Source organism: Amblyraja radiata, chromosome 3, assembly GCF_010909765.2.
Source record: "Amblyraja radiata isolate CabotCenter1 chromosome 3, sAmbRad1.1.pri, whole genome shotgun sequence".
NCBI lineage: Eukaryota > Metazoa > Chordata > Chondrichthyes > Rajiformes > Rajidae > Amblyraja > Amblyraja radiata.
The window spans coordinates 65,813,960-65,829,012 of record NC_045958.1 but is presented as its reverse complement, the minus strand read 5'-3'; the positions used below and the strand labels follow the sequence as shown (position 1 = coordinate 65,829,012).

At 40.7% G+C, this 15,053-nt stretch overlaps 1 protein-coding gene across 1 annotated transcript in view; it reads right to left on the bottom strand.

The window, feature by feature from the left end:
* LOC116971110 (signal-transducing adaptor protein 1-like) overlaps nucleotides 1-15,053 on the bottom strand; it is a 108,851-nt gene that overhangs the window by 59,765 nt on the left and 34,033 nt on the right. Inside the window, exon 2 of the mRNA XM_033017954.1 lies at nucleotides 4,319-4,390. The gene's annotated coding sequence lies outside the window, so the exon portion shown is untranslated. The remainder of the gene's footprint in view (nucleotides 1-4,318; nucleotides 4,391-15,053) is intronic.

Below are 15,053 nucleotides of genomic sequence, written 5' to 3'. Positions count from 1 at the left end.
TTAATCCCTACTCTTTGTTTCCTATCTGCCAACCACTTCTCTATCCATGTCAGCACTCTACCCCTAATACCATGTGCCCTAATTTTTCCCACTAATCTCCTATGTGGGACCTTATCAAATGTTTTCTGAAAGTCCAAGTACACTACATCCACTGGCTCTCCCTTGTCCATTTTTCCTAGTTACATCTTCAAAAAATTCCAGAAGATTAGTCAAGCATGATTTCCCCTTCGCAAATCCATGCTGACTCGGACCGATCCTGTTACTGCTATCCAAATGTTCGGCTATCTCATCTTTTATAATTGACTCCAGCATCTTCCCCACCACCGATGTCAGGCTAACTGGTCTATAATTCCCTGTTTTCCCTCTCCCGCCTTTCTTTAAAAGTGGGATAACATTAGCTACCCTCCAATCCACAGGAACTGATCCTGAGTCTATAGAACATTGGAAAATTATCACCAATGCAGCCACGATTTCTAGAGCCACTTCCTTAAGTACCCTGGGATGCAGACCATCAGTCCCTGGGGATTTATCAGCCTTCAGTCCCATCAGTTTATCCAACACCATTTTCTGCCTAATGTGGATTTCCTTTAGTTCCTCCGTCACCCCAAATCCTCTGGCCACTACTATATCAGGAAGATTGTTTGTGTCCTCCTTAGTGAAGACAGATCCAAAGTACCTGTTCAACTCATCTGCCATTTCCTTGTTCCCCTTAATACATTCGCCTTTTTCGGTCTTCAAGGGTCCAACTTTGGTCTTAACTAATTTTTTCCTCTTCACATACCTAAACAAGCTTTTACTATCCTGCTTTATATTCTTGGCCAGCTTACCTTCGTACCTCATCTTTTCTCCCCGTATTGTCTTTTTGGTTATCTTCTGTTGTTCTTTAAACATTACCCAATCCTCTTGCTTACCACTCATCTTTGCTATGTTGCACTTCTTCGCTTTAATTTTTATACTGTCCCTGACGTCCTTGTCAGCCTTGGTCGTCCCTATCTCCCCTTGGAATCTTCCTTCCTCCTAGGAATAAACTGATCCTGCACCTTCTGTATTATTCCTAGAAACACCTGCCATTTTTGTTCCACTGTCATCCCTGCTAGTGTATCTTTCCAGTCAACTTTGGCCAGTTCCTCCCTCATGGCCCCATAGTCCCCTTTATTCAACTGCAACACTGACACCTCCAATCTACTCTTCTCCCTCTCCAATTGTAGATTAAATCTGACCATGTTATGGTCACTGCCTCCTAATGGCTTATTAACCTGTGTTTTATCATTAATGTATTATTATTATTAATGTTTAGTGTTTTCGGAGTCATTCGTAACTGTCACTGTATGTCATGTTGCTACTTGTGGGCGGAGCACCAAGGCAAATTCCTTGCATGTGAATACTTGGCCAATAAACTTACTTACTTACTTACCTCGAGGTCCTTTATCAAATCCAGTTCATTACATTAAACTAAATCCAGAATTGCCTTCTCCCTGGTAGGCTCCAATACAAGCTAAAAATCCATCACAAAGGCACTCTCCAAAGTCCCTTTCTTGGGGTCCAGTACCAACCTGATTTTCCCAGTCTACCTGCATGTTGAAATCTCCCATAACAACCACAGCATTACTTTTACTACATGCCAATAACTCCTGATTCAACTTGCGCCCTATGTCCAGGCTACTGTTTCGGGGCCTGTAGATTACTCCCATTATGGTCTTTTTTACCCTTACAATTCCTTAGTTCTATCCATACTGACTCCACATCTCCTGTTTCAATGTCACCCCTTGCAAGAGACTGAATTTCATTCCTCACCAACAGGGCAACCCCACCCCCTCTACCCACCTGTCTGTCTTTTCGATAGGAGTTATACCCTTGAATATTCATTTCCCAGCCCTGGCCCTCTTGCAGCCATGTCTCAGTAATTCCCACAACATCATACTTGCCAGTTTCTAACTGAGCCTCAAGCTCGTCCATTTTATTCCTTATACTTCACGCATTCACATACAGCACTTTGACCTCCGTATTCACTTCCCCCCTCGCACCGCTCGCAATTGGCCCTGACCTTACTCTGTTGTCCATTCTCGAGCTTTTCTTCCCATTAATTCGAGAATCTTTTATAATTTTTCCTGTAGCCACTTTCCCTTCAACTCCATCTTTATACTCCCAATTTGTCAATCCCTTCCCCCCACTATTTAGTTTAAACCTACACGTGTAGCCCTAGCAAACCTGCCTGCCAGAATGTGGGTTCCCCTCCAGTTAGGTGTAACCCGTCCCTTTTGTACAGGTCACCCCTACCCCAGAAGAGATCCCAGTGGTCTATAAATCTAAATCCTTGCTCCCTGCTCCAGCCCCTCAGCCACACATTCAGATCCCCTATCTCCCTGTTCCTGTCCTCACTAGCACGAGGTACTGGAAGCAATCCAGAGATAACCACCCTAGAATCCGGCATTTCAGTCTTCTTCCCAACTCTCTGAAGTCATGTTGGAGAACCTCCTTCCTCTTCTTCCCAATGTCGTTTGTACCCACGTGCACAACTACTGCCGGCTGTTCACCTTCTCTCTTGAGGATGTTCTGAATTTGGCTCGTGACATCCTGCACCCTGGCACCAGGGAGGCAACAGACCATCCTCGCATCTCGTCTGCCACCACAGAATCTCCTGTCCGCTCCTCGGACAATGGAGTCACCCACCACTAGGGCTCTGCCCGACGTCGGTCTCGCTGGTCGAGTCCCATCTCTAGGATTGGAGCCACCGACGTGTCCGCCGCTCGGACTGTTTTCATTAGGCACAGCCACCTGAGTCTTCTGCACTCCACGATTTCCTCCCTTTCTCTCCGTCACACACCCTGTTTCTTCTCGTATCTTCGGCGCGACTACCTCACTGTAGGTCCTGTCCAAGAAACTCGTTTTCCCGGATGGCCCTGAGGTCATCCAGCTGCTTCTCCAGTGTCCCACACAGTCCTTTAGGAGCTGAAGCTGGACACACTTGCCACAGTTGTAGCAGCCAGAGGCTCCATCTGTGTCCCTGGGCTCCCACATTCTGAAAGCCTCACACTGTCTCATCTGCCCCGACATGTGTTCACCACGTTCTGTCCTCTTGAGCTTTATGTGTAGCCTCCTCTCCTCAGCCTCCTCACCAAAGACTCACAAGGCCGCTCCCTCACTGCCGCTCCCTAAGAGCCGTCTTGCTTATATTGACTGATAAATTGCCTAATTTACCAATTTACAAACCAAATTCCTCAGTTTTAAACAGTTTTCCCCCTCTGACTCACTTCTAACTCCTCCCACTCGGGCTAGAGCCAATCACTGCTTTTTCCTGCTTCTCCTTGCTGCTGTTTCTTCAAAATCCACGGGAGCTCTGAGCTCTGAGTTTCCTTGCTCATTCCAAAGTCAGCAGATTTGTATAGTTAATTGCCTTCTGTAAATTGCCCCAAGTATGCAGGATGCAAAAGTGGGATGACATTGAACTAGTGTATAGGTGATCAATGGTCGCTGTGGTCAGTGGGCCAAAGGGCCTGTTTCCATGCTATTTCACTAAACTCTAATATTTAAACTAAGCATAACTAATTGGCCACTCTAAATTATCCCAGTTATATGGGTGAGTGGTAAAATCTGGGGACAGTTGATGGGAATGAAGGTAGGACAAAAAAAGGGATTAACGTAGGATTAGTATCAATGGCTAGTTGATTGTTGGCACAGATTTAGTGAGCCAAAGTGGGTTTATTTCTGTGCTATATCTCACTTTTACACTTTGACGTTCCACTATTTGCAATTATTATATAGTTTCAGTTTAACTTAGTTTAGAGATACAGCGTGGAAACAGGCCCTGTGGCCCACCAGCTCCATGCCGACCATCAATAACCCATTCACTCTAGTTCTGTTATTCCACTTTCTCTCTCATAGAGGCCAATTAACCTACAAACCTGCACACTTGAAACCTGTTTTGGGGAAGTGGGAGGAAACCAGAACATTCCGAGGAAAGCCATGGGAGAACGTGCAAATTCCACACAGCCAACACTCAAGGTCAGGATCGGTCTGTGCCACTCTTGATGTAAAACCCAATTGAGACAAATGAGTTAATACGCATATTAAATAAATGCAGTTATAAGTCAAATGAACACATTAAGTTTTTGTCCGCAACTGTGTGTCCTCATACCTACGAAATATGTTATTGGAACTTGTAACCTCTGTATTTTCAATCTATGGATTGTGAGCATTCAAAATATTGCCAATCTATTCTAAGATATTCCAATGCTCGAGTAACTCGGCTGAGTGAATCAGTCTGGGAAATGGTTCCAAGGTTATCTATCACAATTTATAGCGTCAGCTGCTTCCTTACCGTCACATCTTTGTCATCAGAGTAAAAGAAAATTGAGGAGCCTCGTAGTTCTGACCAGTATCTGTTGAAGTTCTGTTAAAGTGACACAAAAAATTCATGTCAAAGGGAGGTAAGCAAACAGGAGTTAGTCCAGCACTTTGTGTCTTTGTGACAAGGTTTCACATGGTAGGCTGCTTTGGAAGGTTAGATTCGATGGGATCCATGGAGAGATAGCTGAATGGATAGAAAATTGGCTTGATGAAAGGAAGCAGAGGGTGATGGTGGAAGTTGCTTCTCAGACTGGAGGCCCGTCACTAGTGGTGTGCCATGAGAGGAATAGATCGGGTAGTTGCACAGAGTCTCTTGCCCAGAGTAAGTGAATCGAGGACCAGAGGACATAGGTTTAAGGTGAAGGAGTAAAGATTTAATAGAAATCTGAGGGATGACTTTTTCAACACAAAGGGGGTAAGTGTATGGAACAAGCTGCCAGAGGAGGTAGTTGAGGCTGGGAATATACCAACATTTAAGAAACAGTTAGACAGGTTTGGAAGGATATGGACCAAACGCAGGCAGGTGGGACTAGTATAGCTGGGATATGTTAGCCGGAGTGGGCAAGTTGAGCCAAAGGGCCTTTTTCCATGCTGTATCACTCTATGAATCTATGAGTAACTCAGCTGGTCAGGCAGCATCTGTGGAGAAAAAGGATGGGTGAAGTTTCGAGTCGAGACCCTTCTGCAGACTCAGGAATTAATTGACTTGTGGGAAAAATTGTTACAGGAGAAATGGGACTGATGAGATTGTTCTAGCCTGAATTCAATGTGCTGAATGACTTCCTTTTAATGTCATTCGAAAGCATGGAATTACAAACTTTGAAGATGGCCTGATCACAAATATTCAAATTTTGCTGACAAGAAGGAAGGAAACAAACTAGACTTTATAATAATTATGACAAGACTATCAGATTATCATGAAAACCATTTGGTTTTATGAATGTTCTTCAGTCTAGGTAATCTGCCATCCTCAGTTGATCTGCTCTATTGATGACTTGAGATCACAGCAATGCTTTCTTCCATGGCCTACCAAGCTACTCAGTTCAGGAGCAATGAACAGTTGACAATAAATGCTGGGCTTATTGAGCCCACACCATAAACAATGAATGAATAAATAATAAATAAATGATAAAAAAAATCCAATGACTGTGTTATTGGTGCCAGTAGTTAAGGATTGAAAGACTGATGGAATACATTGAAAATTATGGAATGGTTACAGTGAGCTTACATGAATATATAAAGGTTAAGCCTTTACTGATATTTTGGAGACAATTAAAATAGCAGACAGAAAAATATCTCGTATTGAAGTATATTTGGAAAAAAATTAATATGATAAAGCCCCTAAATAATGGACTGGCAGTTATAACTGATTTTTTTTTCAAATAAAGGATAAATTATTGATACAGAGTGGCTGAATGACAGAAGGATCAGCTGTCCTGTATGAGCCCAGGTGGGTCTTACATCTCAGTGATAGTCATAGAAAATAGCACTTTCGTTAATATTGACTAAATTAAAGACACCATAAAATGGAGGATGCCTGCACTTGTCAGAATTGCTTAACCCTTGTCAGCTGAACATTACAGGCTTTGATTGGCGCCAGCCAGTCTAGGCTCAGGCTGGTATGCAGGATGGTGAGGGGTCCAGGTGTTCTCCCAGTTTCTTTTAAATTGATAACATGTATAGCAGTTTTGCAAACTAACCTTAAATGCATCATTTCTATTGGATTGCTGCAAAAGCATTGTTAATAGTATAAATAATGGTGCAAGACGGTCATTCTGTTAATTGATGATTGGTCGAACTGTTGAGCCTTGAAGAAATAGTTTGATTCTCAGGGCACATGTTTCAATGTTTGTTCTTGTTTGCTTCCTTCGAGAGCTTTCTTTCTTATACAATGTATTAGCTGCCGTATTATTGGGTTAGGGAAATGTCTGTTATGTATGGGGTTAATCAATATCTGTAATTGGATTGTAAAGAGAACACCCCCATGTGGTTCGGATCCTCAAGGTCCCGGGACCTATAAAAGTCTGCTGCCACGAGGCCCCGCGTCGATCTTCCGGGAGAGCGTTTAGGACTGCGTGACCTTCTGGAGTGTCTCTGTTTGAGCGAGGCCTAGAGGGCTTGAACAGGAGGATCGAACACGCGGTGGTTAGGTACAGTGGTGGGAACTGTAATTGTATTTTGTTAAAATAAAGATGAGTTGATCAAGTGCTTGATTCAGTGGTTTTTGACTGAAACTAGACTGGGGGGGGAAGCTTAGAACAAGCAATTTACATTGGGGGCTCATCCGGGATCTCAAAAGATCCCCAAACACAAGTTTGCGATCAAGCGTGTTGAGCTGTTTTGATCGCGAGTGCAGAAATCGGGCTCACTGTACGGTTTTCGGCACTTCGTTAGTCGGAGCGGATCGATCATTCGCGGGCTTGGGAAAGTGTCTAATTAAGATCATTAGAACATAGTCTAGCAAGCACGGGGGGGAGGGGGAAGTAGTCAAGGAAACCGGGCTAGGAGTGGCCCAAAACTTGGTTGTAGTTGGCAGACTGCAGTTGCTTCAACAAGAGCCTGACACGTTTCATTGGGCGAGTGGTGGGTCAAGGTTGGATTTGGTATCCAATTGGTGGGGTATTGAAATACAGGTCTGACCTACGTATCGATCGGATCTTTGCCAGGAGCACGAATTGGAAAGGTGTGCTCTGAAAATCGGCATTGATTTTTTTTTTGTTGAATTTATTTTATTAGAAGCAATTGTACAGGAATAAGGCAATCAACATGACAGTTATAAAATTATTGTACAGCTTCATTTTTAACATTGAAACCTAAATTAAAAAATAAATAAATAAAGAGAAAAAAGGAGAGAATGAAGAAAAAGAAATAAAACAAAAGAAAGAAAGGAAAAGACCCCTAAACTACCAAAGAAGTGCAAGAGGAAAGAAGAGAAATAAGAAAAAGGAAGATGGAGATATACCTTCCCCCCCTCAACCATCCCTAGCATCGGTTTTAAATTTGTGTTTAACCATTCTGTTGTTGCATAAATTCAGTGAAAGGCGACCATGTTTTGAGAAATTGATCTGCTTTTTCAGCCAAAACAAGCCTAATGTTTACTAAATGTAGTGTCTCGGACATGTCAGTAATCCACATCTTCACTGTGGGAACTGTTGTCTTTTTCCAAAATTTGAGTATGTTTTTTCGCAGTAGTCAAGGAAACGTCTTTGAAATATCATTAGCTTAGAACAGGCCTCTAACATACCTAATGTGATCAGTTTTATATCTGGTTCCAGTTTAATTTTAAGTATTTTAGAGAAGATATCAAATATTCCCTTCCAGAAGTTTTGTGTCTTTATACAGGAAGCAAACAAATGGGTTAAAGTCGCTTCTTGGAGGTGACATTTATCACAAATAGGGGAGACGGTTGGGAAGATCTTGGTCAATTTAGTTTTGAATAGTAAAGTGTATGCAGTATTTTAAATTGTATCAGGGAGTGCCTGATATTGAGAGAGCAGTAATGTATGTATAGTAAGCTTTCCTCCCAGATATCCTTTAAAATTAATGAACCCAACTCGTCTTCCCATGATCGCCTATACATCTCAGAAGATGGGGTATGCGCAATTAAAAGAGTGTTATAAATGTAGGGTGTTAACTTGCTTGTGTCGGCATGTCTATTCATACACTCGTCTAGTATATCTGGACCCATAAAATGACAGTCTTGTGTATATGTTTTCACATAATCTCGGATTTGAAGATATCTAAAAAGATTGCTTGCTTTCAAATTATATTTCTCCTGTAATTCTTGAAACGAGAGGAAAATCCCCTTCTCGTAGAGATCTCCCACCGTTTTAATTCCTGAGTTTTTCCATTGTGCAAACGCCTTATCTAAAGTAGATGGTTTAAACGAGGGATTGTTAGCAATTGGTAGGAGAAATTTATCAGTTTGAGACTTAATTTCAACTGTTTCCAAATACGTAGGGTACTGTGTATTATCGGATTCTGCTCATATGTTGATTTATTTAGATGTGTTGGAGAAAGAAGAATTGCGCCTATATTAAAAGGCAAACAATCTTCCCTCTCCATTTTTAACCAATTTACCTGATGACATGTATCATCCATCCAGTAAATTATGTTTTTTATATTAGTCACCCAGTAGTAGAAAAGGAAATTAGGAAGTGCTAATCATCCATTTTCTTTAGATTTACACAAATGTCTTTTGTGTATTCTGTGGGTTTTGTAGTCCCAAATGAAATTTGTGATAATAGACAATTTAAAAAAAAAAAACTTTTGGAGAGATATAACGGTATTGATTGAAATAAATATAGGAGTTGTGGAAGGAAGATCATCTTTATGGCATTTACTCTACCTTTAAGGGAAATAGGGAGTGTTTTGCAGAATTGAATGTGGGCATTTAATTTAGTAATTAATGGTGGGAAATTTGTTTGAAATAGGTGTATTTTCTAGTCACGTAAGTTCCAAGGTATCTAAATTTTTCAGTAACAATTAAGGGGACAAAGGGACATTTTTGGAGTTGTGAAGGGTCTTGAGCTTTTATTGGCATAATTTCACTTTTATTCCAGTTTATGCTATACCCTGAAAAGACACCAAATTGTTCTATAAGGTTTAATACATTTGGGATACTAACTTGGGAGTAGGTGATGTATAAGAGTACATCGTCTGCATATAACAAAATCTTGTTATTGGTAGGTTTAGTGTTGTAGCCATGAATACCCGAATGTACTCTGATGGTTTCTGCTAAAGGTTCTATGGCTAATGTCTATTACCCCTGCATAAATGAAATTTAGGTGACAGAATTTGATTTGTCAATATTCTGGCTGTCGGGTTGTTATATAACAGCTTCACCCATGAAATGAAGTTTTCTCCTAATTGGAATTTTTCCAACACTGTAAAGAGATAGGCCCATTCTACTTGGTCAAAAGCTTTTTCTGCGTCTAAAGAAATAATTGTTAAGTCTTCATTTATCGTTCTGTGTGAATAGATTATATTAAACAAGCGTCTCAAAATATAAAACGAATGTCGCTTAGGTATAAACCCAGTTTGGTCTGGTTGTATTAATTTACTGATGTACAGACTTAGTCTTCTTGCCAAAGTCTTGGCTAATATTTTCTGATCTGTATTTAGAAGAGCTATTGCCCTATATGATCCAGGCTCTTCAAGATTTTTATCTTTTTTAGGTATCAATGTAATGTTTGATTCAGCAAGTGTTCGTGGTAAGGTCTGTTCTTTAAAAGCACGCATATAAAGGGCACGTAAACGTGGGGAAATGAAATTATTGAATTTTTTGTAGAATTCATTACTGAACCCACCTGGGCCTGGCGTTTTCCCACTTTTCAGTGATTTGATGGTCTCTTCAATATCTTTTATTGTAATCTCAGCACCTAATTCTTCTTGTTCCTCCTCATTAAGTGATGGGAGGTTGCAATTTTCAAGAAATGATTTTTACTGAGTCGGCTGATGTTTTTGATGAATATGGATTTTGATAGAATTTTAGGAATCTTTCATTAATGTCTTTAGGAAGTGTGAGCTCTCCTTTTTCTGATCTAATTTTTTGAATAGTGTGATCTTTTTTCAATTTCTCAGTTGGCGTGCCAGAAGTTTGTGTGGTTTATCCCCAAATACAATTTTTTTTTGCTTAGTACAGGTATATTGAAATATCTTAATAACTTTTGCAGAGAGGATCTGATTTAATTTAAATTTGAATGCTGCTATCTTATTATGTTTAGCAATAGTTGGATCAAACGCATTTTCTGAGTCAAGCTGTTTAATCTGATTTTCCAATTCCAATTGTTCCGATTTTTTTTGTTGTTGAAAAGCTTGGTACAGGATAATGCAGCCTCTGATAAAGGCCTTGAAAGATTCCCACAATAATGTAGCCGATATACTGGGTGTGTCGTTTGTCTCATAGAATAATTCCATCTGTTGCTTCAGATAGTCACAACAACTTGGCTCAGTTAGAATTTGTGGGTTAAATCTCCAGAACGTTTGTTTATTATACATTCCTAGTTTTAAGGAGAAGGTGAATGGACAATGGTCAGAAATGATGTTATTATGGTATTTGGGATTGAAGGTAAAAGGGATAGGTTTTGCATCCACCAGAAAATAATCAATTCATGTATACGTTTTGTGAACACCTGAATAAAAAGAGTATTATCTTCTGGATGGGTTGGCAATCCTCCATACATCGGTTATGTTTGTGTTTTTTATGTAGGTATTTAAAAGTTCACTGGATTTTGATTTTGAAGTATTTCTCCTTTGCTGTGAAGATTTATCCAAATATGGATCTAATACACAATTTAAGTCCCCTCCAATTATCAGATTCTGCTGACAGGAGCCTAAAATTATGTTAAATATTTTATTTAAAAATTGTGGGTTATCGAAATTAGGAGCATAAATGTTCACCATAGTCAGTGAGGTTGAGTGTAGTTCCCCAGATATTATAATGTACCTAACCTACCTTCCTTATCGGCTATAGTGGATTTGTGTTTAAATGGTATACCTTTACGAATTAGGATTGCCGTGCCTCTTGCTTTGGAAAAAAAAGTAGAGTGATATAATTGACCAATCCAGCTAGCCTTCAGCCTGTTATGAGCTCCATTTTTGAGACATCTCCTGCAAAAATATTATGTCAGTATTAATAGATTTTAAATGGGCTAAAACCTTGTCCCGTTTAATTGGCTCATTAACGCCCCTGACGTTCCAACTACAAAATGTAATTCCTCCAATTATCCTAGCAGCGTTTTCTTGCATTTTAAAGCTTACATGGTTTCCTTTGATTCAAATGGTCCAACACAATATTTGAGATGAATCTTTTAGTTGCTGGGTGGGTGAACCCTGTTCCATTTTCCCCTATCTCCCAGACCAAAGTGCATTTCCAAGAATAGCTAGGTTATTTCGTCGAAATGATAGAAAGTGAAAAAGAAAAACAACAGAAATTGCAGCATAAAGAAATGCTACTAGTAAATACCACCCGCTGGTGGTGTCATTCATGATAACTTCCGTAAATGATGTTGATATCAAATAACTTCGCTCCTTAAGGAGTTAACAAACACTGAACAGAACAAACCACAAAAAACAGTGTATAAGTCCGTCAAGGGATCAGTATTCCCAAGAGGTTAAGTGTCTTTTTGTACCCTAAATAGGTAGTTAAATATTGGATATTTAGATTAATATATGGATTTATTACATAACTTTCTGATATTAGTATGTTAAGTAATTGACCGATTCAAAGTCAGTGAACATGGCAACTTGGTGATTACAAATGCAGTTTACATAGACAAAGCAGCTTCTCTCTCTCTCCCTCCCTCTCTGCCTCTCTCTGCCTCCCACCACCTTTCCCACACATTCTGATTCAATCTCTAAACTTCCCCAAAACTTGCTCAATACTTCCCAACACTTGCCCAACCCCTCTCTCTCTCCTTACCTCTCCCTGTCCCTCTCGCTTTCCCCCATCCCTCCCTGCTCTCCCCAAGCTTTCCACAACTTCCTCTAACTTGCATTGACTCTCTCTAGTGCTCCCTCGATCCCTCTCCCTCCCTCTATTTCTCTCTCTCTACTGCTCTACCCCAACCCTTCCCCTTCTCTGCCTTGCTCCCTCTCTCTCTGACATGCGATCTCTCAAGTTCTCTGTTTGGCGTAATAGCCGACTCTGTGTCGGCAACTTTATAACAGCATATTGAGTATAAACATAATATAAATACATACATTATAAATCAATTATAAGCCCGGTATAAACCCTAACCTTGATTATAACCACTGTATAACTGGATACGCTGTAAATGAATTAAAGACATAGTATAAATTCAGTATAAATACAGTGTAACACTCTTGGTTGGCATCATGACATAAACTCGGTAGGAGTTACTTATCCTTGACGGAATCCGCAGTATCTTGGGCAAACTTGAATGCTTTATTTGGGTCGGTAAAAAGGTGTTCAGTCGCGTTATATGTAACTCGCAGTTTGGCTGGATACAGTAGACCGAATCTGAGATCTGGTATGCCCTTCAGAATGGCTCTCGACTTGGTAAAGAGTGCTCTTTTCTTGATGAATTCGACTGGATAATCTCTGAAGATTCATATGTTTTCCCCTTCAAAGGTTAGGTTTCTGTTATTGGCAACTTTCTTCAAGATATCTTCTAAAACGTAGCAATGATGTATCTTCAGAATCAGCTGCCTTGGTTGAGCTGTGAGTCCTGGCCGGGCTCTCAGAGTTCTGTGCGCCCGATCCAGTTTGGGTTTTTCATCCAGGCCAAGTACATCTTGGAGTAATTGAGCCGCAAAGTCACAAAGGTTTTTAGCATGTTCTTTTCCTTCTTTCACCCCAACAATCCTTAAGTTCTGGCGTTTAGAACGCCCTTCCAGATCAAGACATTTTTCAGTCACCTTGGCAAGTTGCCCAGAAATAAGTTCCAATTCAGTCATCAGTCTGTGTGTTGTCTGAGCATTTTCGGTAGTAGCAGATTCCAATTCTCGAATAGCTTCGCTATGTTGTTTTGAAGTAGCGAGAATGGGTTCCAACTTACGGCTGATATCCGTTTCGAGCCTTTGAATTTCCCCCTTCAAAGAGAAATTCACCTCCTCTATGTCCGACTTTACAACCGCAAGTTGCTCACCCAATAAAGCTTTAATATCTTCCACCAAAGGTTGTCTTGCTGCTTTCTCTTGGGGGTGCTCCAAACTGGAAGTCGAGGCTTCTTCTTCAAAGGCTTCCTCACTTTCCACTTGGTGTTTCTTCTGTGGTACTTTAGGTCCTTTAGGAAGTTTAGGAAGTCTTCTGGGGTAACGTCTACCGGTCATTTAAAATACCGGAGTCGATTTCTGATGACGTCAGACTTGCGCGACAACAAGTGTCTGCCGCTAAGCGATTTTCTTCTGTCCGTTTGTTATTTTTGGCCGTTTTCCCGATTTTAGCGGAGCGGAGCTAAATGGCGCACGTCTTAAGTCGCTATAGCGCCACCGGAAGTCCCTATGCTCGAAAATCGGCATTGATAACTGCCAATGCGTAGCGGCTAGGCGCTGAACCTCCAGTGCCCAGCAGAGAGGAGTGTCTGCGTGTAGATATCTGAGTCCCGTGTGACGGACGAGGAATCTCGTAAAGGTACTGGGCTCGGTGGTCAGAGTATAGATTGGCCGAAATACTCTAGTCCATTCAAGAATTCAATTGGGCAATTTTAGTTGATTCGAGTGCCCGCGTATGAGGAAGAATACGCACTAAAATTAGGAGTTCGAGAACGAGTCTATATTTGCAAAGCCAAATTTCCAAATACAGAATTTCATATTGAAGTTCTGCCAGTAAGGTGGAATTCGAATTCCTGTAGAAAGAACTTCGGAGTTGGTGCATGTCCGTGATCGATTCCGAATAGCGGCTGATCAACAGTGAATAGTGGGGAAGAAGAAGAAGAAAGAAGGAGGAAGAAGGAGGAAGAAGGAGGAAGAGGAAGAGGAAGAGGAAGAGGAAGAGGAAGAAGAAGAAGAAGAAGAAGAAGAAGTGAATAGTAACCCTCTGGTCGATTGTTGACTAGTACCTGATAGCGAAGAGTACCTGAGAGACGGGAACCTGTTTACTTGATGAAAAGTAATCCGAATAGCGAAGGAGGGATAGAGGTCTCCCTATAGAAGTCCAGTCTTAGTACAGGGATAGTAACATTCAGGAGGAAAAGTAGTCATTTAAGGAGTAGTACCCCTCAGGAAAGAGTAAACTAGGAAGGGGAAAATCTTCGGTATCAGAGGGAGAGGTTCACTTAGTGATAACAGCGTGACGCGGCGTCGAGATCGAGTGTTCGTGAACTGTGCGCTAGTGCTTTAAATCATTTTGTAAATTGTAAAAATCTAGCTTTTCGTATTGTTATCGGATCCGGATTGTGTAAATATTCTGTGTACGTAAATAAACTTAGAGTGTATTAAGATTTAGAAAGTTTAGATTTAGATTGTGTTAAGTCTGCGGACCGTTATCTGTGTTGCTGATTGTGCGAGTGTTTACAGATTTAGATACTTAAAAGTGTGTTTGAATTAAATATTCGTAATTATTTAGAGCGTGGTGTTGTAGGAATCTGAGTTGTGGTGTTTCAATCAGGGGTTGTACTCCTTCCATCGCTGTCGGGGGAGGAGTCATCCCACTGACCGATTGCGCCACGAGAAAGATTTACTAGAGTGTGATTTACAGTCGTAATAAGTGAATGTTTGTGATTTATGCAGGAGTGTGGTTAGGTATACTTCTGATAAGTGGACTAATTTATTTTTTGTTTTCAATTTTGCTCACGTGTTTGGAGTTCATTTGCATGTGTTCAGATTAAGATCGGGGATAGGAGACGGACTGTGAGAACATGTGTGAGTTTGATTGGTTATTTCCTGGAGCATTTTGATTTGAAAATTGTCTAAAACGACTTTGGTAATTTTGAAATTAGAAAGGGAAATTGTTAAGAGGTGCGAGTAGTTTACAGTTGCTTTCATATCCAAGAGAATGGGGAACCTCGCAAATAAAGATTTGACCGCTGACTCGGAAATTCCTCTACAAGAAATATGCAGTGAATTTCCACAAAAAGCTGATCGATTGAGAATTCTTTCCAGATCGTTAAATAGAGAATTAGGGAGTGAATTATGGTCCCGAGGGGGCATAGATACTTTACAGGGATTAAAATACATTGAGCAGATTATATTGCAGTGCAGATAATATTGCAGATTGAGCAGATACATTGAGCAGATAATAT